Below are 14,370 nucleotides of genomic sequence, written 5' to 3' on the forward strand. Positions count from 1 at the left end.
TGTAAACATCCTCTGATAAGGAAGAGGAAGAAAGATTGCACTTCGCATGTTGAAAATTCCTTCCTGAGTTGAGTACTCAGTTTAAAAGTGGCTACCGGGGGCTTCCCTGGTGGCGCAAGTGGTTGGGAGTCTGCCTGCTGATGCAGGGGACATGGGTTCGTGCCCCGGTCCGGGAGGATCCCACGTGCTGCGGAGTGGCTGGGCCTGTGAGCCATGGCCGCTGGGCCTGTGCGTCCGGAGCCTGTGCTCTGCAACGGGAGAGGCCACGGCAGTGAGAGGCCCACATATCGAAAAAAAAAAAAAAAAAAAAAAGTGGCTACCGGGAGAGAAAGCAAGTGCTTAGGAATAAATTATAAACAGTGTGCCTTATTGTAAAGTCATCTAAGATGTCATCCTCGCTCTTATCTGGTGGAAGATCCATTGCCCATCACAAGTACCTAATTTGGTCACATTGCCAGCAGTCGTGGGCACTGCCCTGAGTCAGGCACCTGTGCTTGTTCCACCTCAACATGCCACGGTCGCCAGGTAGTGGCTGGCAGAGCAGAGCAGGAGGAAAGGTGTGGGGTCACGGGGCCCTCGGTGTGCACGTCTGCCCGGTGAGGGGGCAGCAGGAGAGCGGTAACGGGAACTCTGGCACCGGCCGTCGGCACGCGTCAGGGTTTCGTCTGACCCACCGTTTCTGCGTCGCCCCACAGTGAGCCATTTCAGGGGTCTGGCCTCTGGTTTGGCCACATCCCCGCTCAACAATCAGCTCTCCTCCGAGGGCAGCCGCCCAGGGGCACAAGGGAGAAAAAAGAGGACAGAGAGGGAGGGAACGGAGAAGGGGCGGACTTGCTTCCTAGTTTGTACGAAAGGGTTGACTGAGACTCAAGGGAAATAGCTCGGATTCGAGCCTTGTCCTGTAATGTCACAGACGAGCAACAACTTCCTCGGAAACAGGCACGTGGCTCTATGGCGAGCAACCTCATTAAAGGCATCGGCAGAGAGAGTGCAGAAAGAAGAAACTGAGTTTGAATGAACAATTAACAGCTTTCTTACTGAAGTGTCTGCCCATCTGCAGAAGGCAGGGGTGTCTTCGCTTTCTTTCTAAGAGTAAAAAGGGAAAAGGTAAAACATCAAAAATGGTGGGAGGAAAGTTTCAGAACACGAGGTCATTTTAATTCATAGTTTCCTTTAAAAAAACTATCTCCTCAGCTTTCATATTTTGTTCAGAAAGGTCGTCTCTTTTAAGCCTTGTCATTAGAGACGGTTTGCTCTTTAAAGTGGATTATCAAAGGGTGTAGAAATTGCAAGTTACTGAAACTAAAATGCATGATCGATTTCAAGTCTGTAACTAAAGCTTACTTAGAATTGGATGTGCTTTTGCCTGGCGGCCCCTTTGATAAAACCAGGAAGAGATACATGGTTGGTCAGTTCAAAGTAGGAAAAGATGATAATTAGATAAAACTTTTCTTCAACTATTGAAGTGGTTCTTGGATTTGGAGACTTGACTAGGGAGTAGTGGCATAGGCTGTATTTGAAAAGGAAAAATTGAAGAGCCCAGATTTTGACCTGTATTAACATTCTTCTCTATAGTTTTAAGAGCTGAATCAAACCTCAGATCGTATTATTTACCTCTCCATGGGGGAAGAAAAATGCAACTTGAAACATAAGGTTGAAGGAATTTTAAAATCTGGGTCCCTCACCAGTATCTAAGGCAGCTGAAGAGCCGGGCTTCTAGACATTTCAGTTATTTCAGTTTTAAGCAAGGATTTCCACCAGGCAAACGGTTCAAAACCAAAGGCCCAAGACGTTCCTATAGATGCTGCTGTTTTTAGAGCTGAGCTTGGTCTAGACCTGAGGCTGATAAATGCTCTTATATCCGCTTTGGGAGTCTCCCGTCTGCGAGCGGTCTTACAGAAAACGGCTAGGTGCGCACGGAGACTTTACACGGAGCGACACAAGAGGGCTACCAAGTGAGAAGCCTGGTAGATGTGATTAGCTAAAAACGGGCTTACGTGAGTGAAACGTGCAGTTTTGTCTGCACTCCTTCCCTTCAGCTAGAAAGGGAAACGTTCATAGGCGGAGTCTACACGTCAGCCTTGTTTCCTTAGAGGCAGTTCTCTTCAGCGACTCGAGCCTCAGTGTTCTAATCTGTAACGTCAAGGGTACAGCTAGACCGGTACTTCCTAATCGGTACCATTTCAGGCCTCTAATTGAGTGTTCCTCAAACTAGCCCTGTTCTGTGTTTGACTCGTCTTCAGGCATTCAGAGAGTCACATTTAGGAAACGTCATGCTGCTAGAGCCCCCCCCTGCAAGGTTCACGTTCCATCGCTGGCCCGGCCGTTCACTCATCCATTTACTAAATAGCTATTGATGCCTGCCACATGCCAGGCAGCACACGAGCCACCCGGGCCCAGCAGCTGAAAGCAGTGATCTATCATCATCTCTCTGGTTGCTACGGGTCGACCAGGCTCCAGTAGGCTGTCCTCACGTGGGCCTCACGCAGGTGCAGTCAGGTGTGGGCTGCCCAGGCCCGCGAGGGTTCACTCACGTGGCAGCTGCGAGCGGTCCTCAAGAGCGAGCTCACCCGGAGGCCAGCCGTAGCAGCCGCCGGCCGCGTGAGGCCTGGGCCCAGAGGCGGCCCAGCATCACCTCTGCTGAATTCTGTCAGAGGCAGAGGCCCCCAGGAGCCAACGGTAGGAGACAGAGACCCCAGCGGTATCTGAGAGTCTGTGACCATCTCTCTGTCAAAGAAACCTATCTAATTCTTTCCTCTGGAATCTCCTAAAATGATTGGACCCATGGAATCGTTTTCCTGTGGTCCACATATTTTATTGTTTAAAGTTCCGTGAGATATTGATTAGAAAAGTCCAGATCTAAGTGATGACTTAAAAATTCCTTCCTGTTCAAAAATCCTGTTAATCCGTGTTGTCTCTGTACAACCACAGGTTAAATGAGGGATCTGGAAACGCTGCTTGGGTTGGGAGTGTTCAGGGAAGCCGTATCTTCCTGTGCGATTCTTCAGGAAGATGGTAGTGACCAGAGTTGAATGATTCTTCCCGTTCTTCTCTGTTTGAGGCTTGGTACGCCTGGTCTTTTGTAATTATCTCGGCTAGCGTGTTATTATAAAGCTCCGCCAAAACACATACCCTGTGCTTAGCCTGGTTTTTCCTTCCTTCGTGGAAATATGGAAGGATGTGGACTTGATGAGGCTGAGAAGGAGCATTTCCTGAGCCACAGGACACTGACAAACTGCTCCTCTAAGCAGAGCAAAACCATCCGGATAAACAAGTGAATCAGCCTCCTAGCTGCCCGTGAGCGTTCTCACCCCTGCTAAGGGATCTCGATTCATCCCGCCTCTGCCTGGCTCTTCCCAGCCTGAGCCTAAGTGAGGGGCCGTAAACACGCGAGTGCAGCGAAGCGCCCAAGGACAAGAGCGAGGCCGCCGTCCTGCTGTCTGACCCTCCGAATCTCACCGACTGCCGCAGGTCACTGGACAGTCCAGCCACCCTGGTGACCAGCATGTGTTCTGAAAGAAATCTAAACAATTGGTATGAATGGCGTTTGGCTCTGTTCCGCAAGCAGGGCCTGAAAGTTTAAGGCGGAAAAGGAAAACAGAAAAGAAACATTGTTTCTTTCGGAAGAGGAAATATTTTCCTAACAGGCTAGCAGAGGGTCCTGAGAACCTTGCATCTTTTGCAGAAGTATCTTGACATCAACTGAGATTTCTCGAAAGCCAGCTTGCGTTTCCCGGCTTGGTTTCACGTGGGTTGGCTGTGGCTGGCGTCTGCTCAGCGTTGATGCTGAGGTTGCTCTTCAAGTTTTGTGTCAGCTCCGCTCCCGTCCGGGTTCCCTTGAACACTTACTTTCGTGTTTCCCGGCTGCTGCCGTGTCACAGTCCCGTGTGAAATCCTTTTACAGGACTGATCACTTGGCCCATGACATGTCACTGTGTTTGTAATAAAAATATTTATCCAAGCCAGGTGCAGGGTTCCCACGTGAAGCCTGGGCGGGTGGCTTCCTCCTGGACCCACCTGCTTCTCCTTGGAGCTAAGGATCTGGTGGCAGTCTTCTACCTGGGGTGATATTTCTTCCAACGTCAGGGAAACTTTCTCTGACCGAGTTCCCACTTATGTTATCTGATTTTCTTCAGTTTTTTTATTGATGCAGTTCGGCATGTGAATCTGGAAACTGCTAGAATACAAATTGGATTAAGGGAATTTTTTTTTTTTAATGCTTTCTACAATCTTATTTGGAGTGTGTGTGTGTGTAGTGGTAAATCCAAACACTTCCAAAGGCCTGTCCATGCGTCTCTTTCTTGTAGTATTTTTCTTTTCTTTCTTTCATTGAAGTACAGTTGATTTACAATGTTTCAGGTGTACAGCAAAGAGATTCAGTTATACATATATATATTCTTTTTCAGATTCTTTTCTGTAGTATTTTCTGGCAGAATTTTTTAATCAGCTAATTAAGATAACAAACCTCCATAGACCTCCTGCTGCCCCTGCTATTAGGTATTTTGCCTAAAACCATGTAAAGTTCACTCTCTCCGCCTTTTTCTGGGCGGAGGAGAAAGGTGAATAGGCCCCATCTTACACTGTAATTACCCTTCTCTCTGCGACATCACGTCTGACATACGAGGAGCATTTTCACTTCCTGCAAACTGTAAAGGGAGCTCAGCTCTCCCATTTGCTCCAGACTTAAACCTCCTGCAGACCCCTTGCCGAGGCCCTCCTCTGTCTCAGGGGCTGAGCCGGGACTCTGCAACGTACAGAGATGAACGGGACCTGCCTCTGGCCTGTGATGAGCTTGTCATCCACAAGGGAGGATAAGACATGAGTAGAGAAAAGAAGATAATACAGAAGAGAACATGATCTTTGTATAAGGGAAATGCCAAATATTACGGGAATCCCAAGGAAGTAGTAACATTTTGAAATCCAGTTCCGTAGGAGAAGGTGACATTTAAGCTGGACATTGGAGTAAGAGTCGGATTTCAGTCGGTAGAGATGTGGGGAAGGATGGTCCAGATGGAGTCACTCGGATGATCTAGATCCCAGCAACCTGGGAGAAAAGTACTGTCAGAGACGGTTTAACAGGTATGTTGGAATCAGATTACAGATGTCGGAGGAAGCTGACCACCCCCAGTGCTGGCCAGGCCTCAGCACATGTGCTTAAGGGCTTCGGAGTCAGAGGATCTGGAATTGGGCAAGTTGCTTAGCCTCTCTGAGTCTGTTTCTTTATCTTAAAAAATGGAGGAGGACTTCTCTGCTGGTCCAGCGGTTCGGGCTGCGCGCTCCCCGTGCAGGGGGCGTGGGTTCGATCCCCGGGTGGGGAAGTTCCGTGTGCTGCGTGGCGAGGCCAAAAAAATGGAGGACATGGTAGAACATGGTTGTGAAAAATTAAAGGAGATGATGCATTTTAAAAGGCTAACATGGGGGCTTCCCTGGTGGCCAGTGGTTAAGAATCCGCCTGCCAATGCATGGGACACAGGTTTGAGCCCTGGTCCAGGAAGATCCCACATGCCGCGGAGCAACTAAGCCCGTGCGCCACAACTACTGAGCCCGCGTGCCACAACTACTGAAGCCCACGTGCCTAGAGCCCATGCTCTGCAACAAGAGAAACCACCGCAATGAGAAGCCCACACACCACAACAAAGAGCAGCCCCTGCTCACCACAACTAGAGAAAGCCCGCACGCAGCAATGAAGACCCAACACAGCCAAAAATAAATAAATTAATTAATTAAAAAAAAAAAAGTCTAGCATGCCATAGACGTTCCATGAATGAAGACTATTCTTACTTTCTGACAGTCCTCCATGACTGCATGAGCTAAGTATTATTTATACCTGAGGAAACTGAAGGAAAGAGAAGTTTGGAAATTTGACCAAGGCCACGTTTCTAATATGCGATGAGAGCGGAACTGGAACTCGTGACTCTCTGATTCGCTCATTGTCGCTTCTCCTACTTTTATTCGGCTTCTTGTACTAAACTGCGCTTCCTCCGTGGAAGAGGCGAGGCTTGGGGACAGTGAAAGCGTCGTGCGCAGGGGGTGGCTCACTGGACGAGCATTTGTCCAGCACCAGCATGAGCGGGTAATGCAGAGGAGACAAGAGGCTGGAAGCAGAGAGAAGTCCGGAGGTGAACGCACACCGCCCGCTGCACCAAACCCCCAGCGAGAGAAGCTTCCCTCCGTGAATGGAAAGTAAGTCAAAGATTCCGGAGCTACCGTGGCACCTGAATGAATGAGATGATTGTGAAAGAGAAAGAAGCAAATACGGGGCCAGGGTTGCTAGCCTCAGAAGACGCGAGGCACAGGTTTGGGGTGTGGGGAGGAAGAATGATGGGCTTGGATTTAGATAGACAGAGCTTCCCCAGGTAACTGGAAGTGCGGGTCGGCGCCCAGAGACTTGTCCAGCAGCGACACGTGAGTGAGAGTCGGTGCTGAGAGAGCCGCTGGGGAAAGGCTGGAGAAACGGCAAGGAGGGGGAGAGGGACGGGAGGGGCCCAGGGGGTGCAGGCCTGGCCGCGCAGATAGGTGCCTGGATTATCTATGAAAGTTTAGAGTAATGTTTGTGAGAGTTCAGCTCTTCTCTCATTATACAACCTGCACCAATTCGTAAATTTTGCAGTCAGTAAATGAAGTTAGCCATGTTGCAAACTAACCCTTAAGATAAATCATAATAATAAAATTGATCATCCTCAAGGAGCTTTCCTCTACTTTGAAACAGGTTTGTTTCTGATCCTTACTTATATGAATTATCGTTGGTTTTTAGGCATTTTTATTTTTACAAGAACAACCAACGAACACTCAACTTGAACTTGAGACTTAGGCAGAACTTAACCTTGACTGGTATACTCGATCACAAAATTACTTTTTTTAATGTCCAGCCACCCCACCCAAAACAAACAATAGTTAAGAAAACCAGGCGAATGATTATGAATACATTGGCGGCAGGGAGGGTGAAGGAGGCTGCATTAAAAACAGAGGGCGGTGAGGACAGCGTACAGGCTTTGGTACTGAACCCCAGGAGATGAAACAACTTTAGAAAGTTGTTTTAAACTTATTAAAATTTCTTTAATAAATTTTGTAAATTTGTTTAGGGCAATGTCTAGAAACCATAAATGCCTTCCTTTCCTTCTTTTTTTTTTTTTTTTTTTGTAGGTTGGCACCAAAATTTCCTTCATGCCAACACCGAAAATTATAAATAGGGACTTAGAAAGAGGCAAGACATTATAATCCTGTCAAAATAGATCATGGTCTCGTCTTAGAGGGAAGGAGGGCAGGGGCTTTTTTCTACTAAGGAAAATGGAGAACAGGACATTTGGTCACTTTATAATTTCTAGGGCATCTTGGAGGGTGTAAATGCTTTAGATTTGCTGACTGTCCTCCCAAGAAGTGACAAAGGGAACCCAACTCTGCCCAGTGCCCTCGAGCTGTTGGGAGAATTCAGTCGACTCAAGGTGGCCAGGCTGTGGTCCCCCCTCCCCTGTGCAGAGGTCGGGGTCCCCCACGGGGAACGTCTGGAGATGCCTACATACCTAAACATGCCTCCGCCAGTCCAGCTCTGGGTCTCTCTTTCGGTAATAGAACACGCCCCTCCCAGCTGCTGGGACCCAGTCACAACTTTAAGCATGTCAGTGTTTGGCCTGTCCGTTGCAGAGATCAGCTGTGTGGACCGTGAGAGGGAGGTCTGTAGACAGCGCCTCAGGGTTTTCCTGCCGCTGGTGTCTTAGAAGCGATGCCACTCCTCTGCCAGACGCACCAGCTAAAAGCAAACTGAGAAATGCCACGAGCGATCAGGAGCTTGATTTTCAAATGCTTATCATTCTCCTGCTGATAGGATGCGCTTTGTTCCCAGAAATGTATGTAAAACGGGGAGTAGCACTTATCTTCCTCTGAAAGGAGTCTTTGGACCAAAAATAAGTAGAGTCTGATTTCAGATTAGCTTCACTGTAATACCATCTAAATAATTCCATTTTATGCAGTTAGATTTTATACTGTAATGCCGACTTGGTGGTAATGGTTTTACCTGTGATTATGCCTCTGAGGGTAGTTGAATTTTGCATTATACCTTCTGACCACAGAGAAGAGAAAGTATAATTCTACTGTGTCTTCAGACCACTTATTAACTATTTTATTGCTGCAACTGTCATTCACAATACTTTATAAGAGCTTGTACTGATGGACAAATTCAATTTCTAACACTGATTAGAATGGCCTTTCGGCTAGCCACATAAATGCTGTGTGCCGTAGGGTCACCATCAAGATAAACAGACAAGGAAGAATGACTCTAGGATCATCAAGTCAGCGGCGCAATTAAGATACAGAACAGAAGCCACAGTGCAGAAATCACTTAGGCCATCTTGAAAAGAGACATGCCACCTGCAGCCACAGTGAACAACCCTTCACTTTCAACAGCCTGTCTGGGTACCAGCCCTGCTTCATCCTCTTCTCTTAACCTGGTTAAGACCGCTAACCCTCAAAACGCAGCCTAACTCAGCTGGATGTACGGTCTACCCATTCAAGGTCAAGGTGGCTAGCGATTCCTCTGACTCCATTTGCAACTTAGAAAAGATAGATCTTTTTTGCAAGACTTCATTTTAACAAATTCATCAAGTACTAAAATGTTCCCATGCTTCAGTGTTTCTAAGAAAAGCAAATGTGATGGGCAGATTCTGGAATGGACAAAAGGAAAGAAAGGCCATAGTTTTAGAAATAAAGCATTTCAGCAAAAGGAAGACATCCTATTTAATTGTAAGCACAATTTTGAAGAACACAAAAAATGTTTGAGGTATGTATAGAGCCAATTCCTCGGTTATAAAAGAATGTGATAGGCTCGTTGGTAAAGCAGGAAGAAACTTGACCTAATCAGAGGCAACGAATCCGTGTGCCTCCGAATAAGCAGTAATTTGGGTAAAAGAACCGCTTGCCTCCTAAACACACAAGAATAGGAAAAGGCCTCTTCAGCGCCACCACAGCAGGTTCAGCACTTCCGGAGACGACCTTGGGTTGAGGTCAAAGTACAGGAGAACGCTTTAAGAACCTATTCAGAAGCGTCAAAGAACTACACAGAGAAGTTTGTGAAAGGGAGCAACAGAATCCGCTCTCGCCAGGCAGTTACCCATCAATGGATTTTACACCATTTACACAGTTACTATTCTCTAGAGACGACCCAAATTTTGAACACAGTTCCAAGGCCCTTGGAGCAATGAAAAATGTTGACACAAAGATGCCTTTTTTCTGTCCAACATCATTGGACTCATATTTTAAGAAAACTCATCCAACTCCGCCCATGAAGAAAAGCCTTCAGGGCTTCCCTGGTGGTGCAGTGGTTGAGAATCCACCTGCCAATGCAGGGGACACGGGTTCCAGCCCTGGTCCGGGAAGATCCCACATGCCGCGGAGCAACTAAGCTTGTGCGCCACAGCTACTGAGCCTGCGCTGTAGAGCCTGCGAGCCACAACTACCGAGCCCGTGTGCTGCAGCTACTGAGGCCCGCGCGCCTAGAGCCCGTGCTCCGCAACAAGAGAAGCCACCGCAACGAGAAGCCCGCGCACCGCAGCGAAGAGTAGCCCCCCACTCGCCGCAACTAGAGAAAGCCCACGTGCAGCTACGAAGACCCAACGCAGCCAAGAACTAATTAATTAATTAAATTTTTTTAAAAAAGAAAAAAAATTCCTTTGAAGAAAAGCCTTCAGAAAGGAACATTTATGATTCAGTGTTCAATTCGATTGATTTTTTCTGAGATCAAAAGTGATTGTTCTGAGACCAAAATCAGCTACAAGTGACCAGATTAGGTCCAGAACCCAAGTTTTTGGTTTCAAAGCCCACCCTTTGCCCCCTCTTGCTTGTTCTCCCCCTCCCATCCACAGCACACTGGGAGCATTAGAAACACTAATTTAACTTCGTGCTGAGATGAAACAAGCCTTTTTCCTTTTCACAATGGTTGCGCTTGGCCAACGTCCATTTACTGGTTCCTTCGGTACTTTGCGTGTCTCGTGATCTAGAAAGGCTAAAAAGTCTAGCCCTTATTCGTCCTGGGAACAGTGTCTGTTTAAAAATGTGCTATAAGGCATCAAAGCTTCATCTCATAAACCATCTGATAAGACATTTTATAGGAGAACAACGCTTGCCCAAGAGCGTTCCGTACGAGAGCCCGCTCTTCAGCAAGAGTGTGATAAATGGCGAGGGAGCTGGGAGAGAGGGGACTCCTGGCACTGCTTCAGATGCTCCCCGGTCTCAAGCTGCCCCCGTCCATACCTGGGCCCTCTGCCTCCTCTCTCTTCTCTAGGGAGACGGTCTTCTGGGCGGTGGGCAAAGGGTCCGTGAGGGAGCTGCCGCCTTCGAACCTCGGCTGTTGCCAAAATCAAATAAGGAAAAATCCTTTCTGTCTGGAATTTCGTTTCCTTCCCGTCATTTGCATGGATGGAAGAGCCATCTGAGGTTGACCTTCCCATCCCTGTGGAGCTAGCGGGTCCTCATTCCTGCAGGTCTTTGAGCAGTGGTGTCAGGGAAGCAGGAGGGAGAATGAGAGTTTGCATAGTGCAAGCCTGTGGTTGGTATCTCGTGGGCCCTTTGTAACTGCAAGATGCTGTGACAGAATCTCAGGGTGCAGATAAGCAGCTATACTTGGGCAAGAGAAGGGAACAGTGGGAAGCGACCAGACAGACCCTTGGCGTCCAGCCACGTGCCGCACGTGGAGACGGGATGAAGACTGGATGCCTTCAGAAAGACTCTGACGCATAAGGGTCTGGCTTTGCCGTTGCTGGAGTCTCTGGGTTTCCATTTGGAGAGGATGGACACGCAGCTGAGGGCTGTAAACGGAGTGTTGCTGGTTCCAGGGCAGCCCGAGAGATCCCTCGAGAAGGAAAGAAGCAGAACCTCCTGTTTTCCAAGCTCGGGTCTCCCTGTCACTGAAGATGGATTCAAAATGTCACATCTCACTTTTTGCTTGAAATAAAATGCTCCAAGATAGCATAATATGCAAATCATATCTCAGGGGCTAGCAGCTTCCGGACCCCTCAGGGCTCATCAGGAGGCAGGGTTACTTCAGAATAAGCCAGAAGCCCTCATCTCTTCCGTAGTTTGCACATAGGTTGAAAAAAGGGGGCTCGAGAGCGCTGGCTGTGTTTACTCTGAAGCGACCTAAAACATGCCAGCTGTGAGCTGAAAATGTTCGTGCACGGATCAATGCTAATGGGAAATCATCTGTGTTCTGAGGGCAAGCCACTTCGACAGGCGTTTCTCCCTGAATGCTCACAGCCCTTCTGTGAGCTGAGATGTCACCGGCTCTTCCTTACAGATGGAGAAATGAGGCTGCCAGGCTGTTTGCCAAGAAGAAACGATCCTGGTGGTAGAACAGGGACTCCAACCCAGGCCTGTCTGGTGAGGACCTTTCCCAACCCGGAGAGAGTGGTCAGTGGGCCTCACATTAGGATCGTCTGAGAAGCTTTTAAGACACACCCAGGCCCGTTGCCCACCCAGAACAATTAGATATAATGCTCGGACCGGGGCTGGAGCCTGCGAACGAGAGCAGGAAGACTGGCCTGGATTATTCTAACACACGGCCCGGACACGAACCACTGCTGAAGGACCTCCCAATCCCAGACCTGAAAGAGACGAGAATCCCCTGGGACGAGAGGTCCCCCCGCCATGTGCCAGGGCGCACCGCTAGATGCGGGTGCTGTTGGGCTCTGAAGCGCTGTCTGTGGGATGGAAGTGGGGTGAGGTTCCCGATGAACGTGGAGGAGACGCACCGCCGTGCCAGCGCCTGCTCGTGGGGAATCGGTGCGTGGAGGCGGGACCCGTGAGCTTGTCCGTCTGGCTGCCCGCTCACTGCTTCAAAGCCAGTGCCGACCAGGGGATCCCGCGGGCTGCCAGGCGGTGTCGTCCTCCCATAAAGATGCCTTTATGTCACCCATGAGCCCTCGCACTGGGAACGAATCACACGTGCCCGCGGGTCTGCTTCTTGCAGCCTGCGGCTTCCCCAGAGCCCCCCCCCCCCCCCCCCCCCCCGTCACCAGGCCCCGTGCAGCGCCTCTGCCAGCCCTGGTGCCAGCAGGGCGGCAAGGGCACTGTCCTCAGAGTCCCTGCCCGCCCCCCTGCAGAGCCTCACTTAGGGTTAGCCTGGGGCTAGGGGTTGGGTGTGGAAACCTGCCTCAGGGTAGCTACAGGCTTACAGGCAGGAACACAAATACTGAGCCCATCTGGGGCCTTGCACCCCGTAAACGGTGATGGAAGCCCCGGTGACGGGGAGGAAGAGGCGTTTACTCTCCTGGTGTCCTGGCCCCTCCGCCACCCCAGTGTCTGGATGCCGTTTCTTAGGAAAACATGCAAAAGCACCGAGTGCACGGAAAGGGACACGCCCACTGCCTGTGGAGGGACACGCCCACTGCCTGTGGAGGGCAGCCTGCGGCCACACTTTTCCTGATCACCCCCTTCACCCACAGCTCATCTAGGCTGCTTCATCCCCAGGCAGGGGACGATGGGGGCCGAGGAACCTGCTCTTCCTAACAGCCCACCTGGCCTGGGAAGTGAGGAGGGGAAGGAAGCCCGAAGCCCGAGGGGCCTCACATGCTGGTCCCACCTCTCCTCGCTCGGCCGCCCTGAGAGCCGCCTTGGGCGCGTGGGTTTCATCCAGTCTCCCGCGTGACGGGGCCCGAGCGCCTACCTAGCACAGGGTGGTGCTGAGCCCAGCCGCACCCCATCGCCCTGATGTGTCACCCCTCCGAGGCAACGCGGTGCCCCAACCCAGACGAAACACTTAAGTCTCGAGTCCCAGGCTGAGCAGAAGGCTGGGGCAGGCAGGTTGGTGAAGCCTTTTATCAAAACCCCTACAAGTGAGTCCTGCAGGCAGTCCCCCCGCTTCCTTCCCCTTCAGACCCCCCCCCCCTCAGCTTTGTCCTCACCGCCACTCCAGTGCACATCCTCTCTCCAAATGTAAAGCACTTGAGGGTCCATCACCAGCTGTTTCCAGATCCTCGGGAGCGTTTCATAAACCAGTTCACTCAAATAAGGATCCCATTATACCGTGCTGATTCACTGTGTCTTCCTAATGACTAAAGAGACACGAGGTCGAGATGAAACTTTTCCAGTTCAACATCAATTGGACTTTTCAAACTTCATTTCAAAGTTCTGTTTTGAAGAAGCAGCAAATGTTGCATTAAATCTGCAGCATATGTCGATGGTTCAGATGCATCGTCTTCCGAGGCATCATCTCTCCTGGGTGACCTGAGAGTTGTGGTGGCTTCCCGGTAACAGTAAGTGGCCCTTGTCTTCACAGAGTTGGCCAGCGTGGCGGAACAGACGAGAGGCTGACCCTCCAGCCCACTTACGTGAGATTTAAGCCCCACTGTCTTGTTCCTCGGGGAATGAAGAGACACTGCCCACGGATCCCATGGACACAGAGTTCAAGGAATTCCATTCCAAGGGACCACAAAATGACAAGCATCCCAGGCCCTTGTGTTTCTGTGGGGAAACAGAGGACAGAGATCTGTGGGGAAGTGGAGATCTGCAGACAGAAGACGCAGGGCTGGAGGCCTCTTGGGAGATCCTCAGGCCTGAGCCAGTTGGGATGGATGGGGTAGGGCTGCCATGTTGGACTTTATGAAGGAGGAATTTGCCCAAGTTCACAAAACCAGAAAATTGCAGAGCTGGACCTGCTCTGACCTGAAGCCGTGACCTTGGGGATTCATCTAGTCAGTTGAATTAGCGGGCAGCTGAAGTGCCTTTTCCTTTCATTTGTTAAAAAAACAAAGGGAAATTGGGACTTCCCTGGTGGTCGCGTGGTAAAGAATCCGCCTTCCAGTGCGGGGAACACGGGTTCAATCCCTGGTCGGGGAACTAAGATCCCACGTGCCGCAGGGCAAGTAAGCCCACACGCCACGACTACTGAGCTTGCGCGCCTCAACGAGAGAGCCCATGTGCCACAACTACAGAGCCCACGCACCCTGGAACCTGCACACCACAACTAGAGAGAGAAAACCTGCTGCCACAACTAGAGAGAAACCCGCATGAAACTAAGACCCAACACAGCCAAAAATAAATAAAGAAATAAAATAAATATTTTTTTTTACAAAGGGAAATTAACAAACCGCTATTGTTATAGAAGGCCGACTTGGGCCCTGGAAGTGCAGACCAGGCACAGGCCCTGGAGACCAGCTCAGATGGGCAGGGATTTCTTGATGGAGAAGGTGTGAGGTATGAGGGAGAAAATGCAGGATGGCTCCAAAATGTTTGGTCTGAACAGCGAGAAGCACGCAGTTGCCCTTACATGAGATGGGAGAACACAGAGGACACGGGTTCGAGCCCTGGTCCAGGAAGATCCCACATGCCTCGGAGCAACTAAGCCCACGAGCCACAACTACTGAAGCCCGCGAGCCACAACTA

Source organism: Aethalodelphis obliquidens, unplaced genomic scaffold, assembly GCF_003676395.1.
Source record: "Aethalodelphis obliquidens isolate GAN/ISIS:26980383/991018 unplaced genomic scaffold, ASM367639v1 scaffold44, whole genome shotgun sequence".
Taxonomy (NCBI): domain Eukaryota; kingdom Metazoa; phylum Chordata; class Mammalia; order Artiodactyla; family Delphinidae; genus Aethalodelphis; species Aethalodelphis obliquidens.